This window comes from Borostomias antarcticus, assembly GCF_949987555.1.
Source record: "Borostomias antarcticus genome assembly, chromosome: 19".
Classification (NCBI taxonomy): Eukaryota; Metazoa; Chordata; class Actinopteri; order Stomiiformes; family Stomiidae; genus Borostomias; species Borostomias antarcticus.
This window is the reverse complement of record NC_140252.1, coordinates 13042350-13044849: the sequence shown is the minus strand read 5'-3', so window position 1 is coordinate 13044849 and position 2500 is coordinate 13042350.

The following is a 2500-nucleotide window of genomic DNA, read 5'->3' as shown; positions in this document are numbered from 1 at the left end:
ACACGCAATATGCTACCTTATATGATTATATTAATTGTACTGTAATGTTTGATTTATGATCGCATTTATTCCCCCCCATTCATAATTGTATTTTGTTCCTATTCTGTGAACCGCTTTGCCAACATTGTTAAAATGTAACATTCATGCCAATAAAGCAAAATGAATTGAATTGGCTTGAGAGAAACAGAGAACGGGAGAGGCAGAGAAAGAGAGTGAGAGATACAGAGGGAAAGAGAGACACAAAGAGAGAGATAAAGGAGAGAGAGAGACAGAGAGTGTGTGCGTGCGTGTGTTCGTGCGTGCGCGTGTGTGTGCCAGCATCGATAGACCTCTGTTATTACAGTAATACATATACCTGAAAAAGCTGATTGGTGCATTTCCTGCTCCATTAGTACATCATTCATCTCTAAGAATGTCCCAGAATGTTCTACCCATCACCCCGGGATAGAGGGATGGAAGACCTCTCCTCTTTCTTAGTAATGGCAGACATTATGTAGTCATAGCCCTGTGAACCGCTCTGCCAGGAAGAGATGAGCCAGAGAAGGCCAGGAAGGAGCCAGTGAAGGATGCAGATCTGCCAGAGGAAGAAACATGGCTTTAATAAGGTGGGCATGCCAGGGGATCAATCACTGCTTGGTATGCTGGAAAGAAAATGTTGGAGACAGAGCGAGAGAGCGACCGATAGACGGATGGACGGACGGATGGACAGAAGGACGGACGGATGGATGGACGGATGGACGGAAGGTCGGATGGACAGATGGACAGACGGATGGACGGACGGACAGAAAGACAGACAGATGGACAGACAGACAGATGGATGGACAGACAGACAGGCAGATGGACAGACAGATGGATGGACAGACACAGACAGACAGACAGACAGACGGATGGACAGACAGACAGACAAACAGACAGACAGATGGATGGACTGACAGACGGATGGACAGACAGGCAGACAGGCATGCACACTCACACACACACATAGCTGGGACCAGAGAGACTGTAAGAGCAGGCCTGATGGACCACGGCTGCCTCCAGTAACTCCGGATTGGCTCCACGCCGGAACACAGTATAGCGATGTTAGCACAGGGCTAGCTGGCTTTACATAATTCTAAATGTCCCTTCCGAAAACCCTTCATAGACTCGCTAACATTCCGTGAAAACGCTAATATTTCTGTGAACAACTGAATGCTCACCAACTGAACAGTTTAAACCATGTGATATTGTGCTCTTGTGGCATCCACTGTCAAGCCCATAGCATGGCTCGGTAGCCAGCCGGTGTTGCAATGATTAAAGCTAAGATGACAAGAAATATACGAAATCTCACAACTGCCAACACCTCTCCTCCTGTCACTGTCTCCTCACTCGTTGTGCAGAGCTCCAAACTCTCCGTGTTTACATCCTACCCTGATCAAAGTTTGTAAACTTACTGTACATAGCTTGGAGGGAGTTTTAGCATCTGGACCAATTATAAATCAATGGGAAAAATGTGTGTGCGCATCCTTTGGCAGCAGCACTGCTATGAAAAGGGTTGTGGGCAATTTTTGCTTGCAGGATATTATACCGTATAAAATCATGGGGGGAAAATACCCCCACTATGTTTTATGTGATGAGTTAGGGGTTGACAAACCCCTCAAGATACAGGAAATTCAAATGACCAAAGAAGCACCATCCAATAACAAACCAGAGTAGTGGGCGGTGGAGGAGAGGGCCGTACCATTACACCCGTGGGGGGGGACGGGGCGGGGGGGGGGTACAGGGGAGGAGGAGAGGAGAGGAGAGGAGGAGGTATGGGAGTAGAGGGGAGGAGGGGGGAGGAGAGGGGAGGAGAGGGAGCAGGGGCAGGAGGGGAGAAGAGGAGAGGAGGGAGGGCGGGGGGGGGGGATTACAAACAGTTTCTCCTCTCCTTCCCCCCTCTCTCTCTCCCTCTGGTCAGGGACCCCAATTGATAGCTACCAGTAGGTTAATACACTGTGTTAAAACTACACTCCTCATCGCCTCTCCTCCACTCTCCAGGTAATTGCTTTCTCTGCCTGCGTAGTCCAGGTGGGTCTATTCTTTCTTCTAGTAGATTGGTTCGTCTGCACTGGGAGCTACTCCTGGTGTGACTAATTCAACTGTTTCTACAAAGAGGCAGAGATGTATTTATCTGCTGGCTAGGGAGAGGTTTTCTGCCGTGTGATCATGCATCCAAACCAGGCCTAGCGCCACCTGTCACTCTCACAGACCCTGTCACTAGACTAGGTTTAGAGTTAGGGCAGACAGACAGGCAGGCAGGAAGACAGCCAGCCAGCCAGACAGACAGACAGACAGGCAGGCAGACAAGCAGACAGGTAGACAGACAGACAGACAGACAGACAGACAGACAGACAGACAGTCAGGCAGGCAGGCAGGCAGGCAGGCAGGCAGAGACAGACAGACAGACAGACAGTCAAACAGACAGACAGACAGACAGACAGACAGACAGACAGTCAAACAGACAGGCAGGCAGACAGACAGG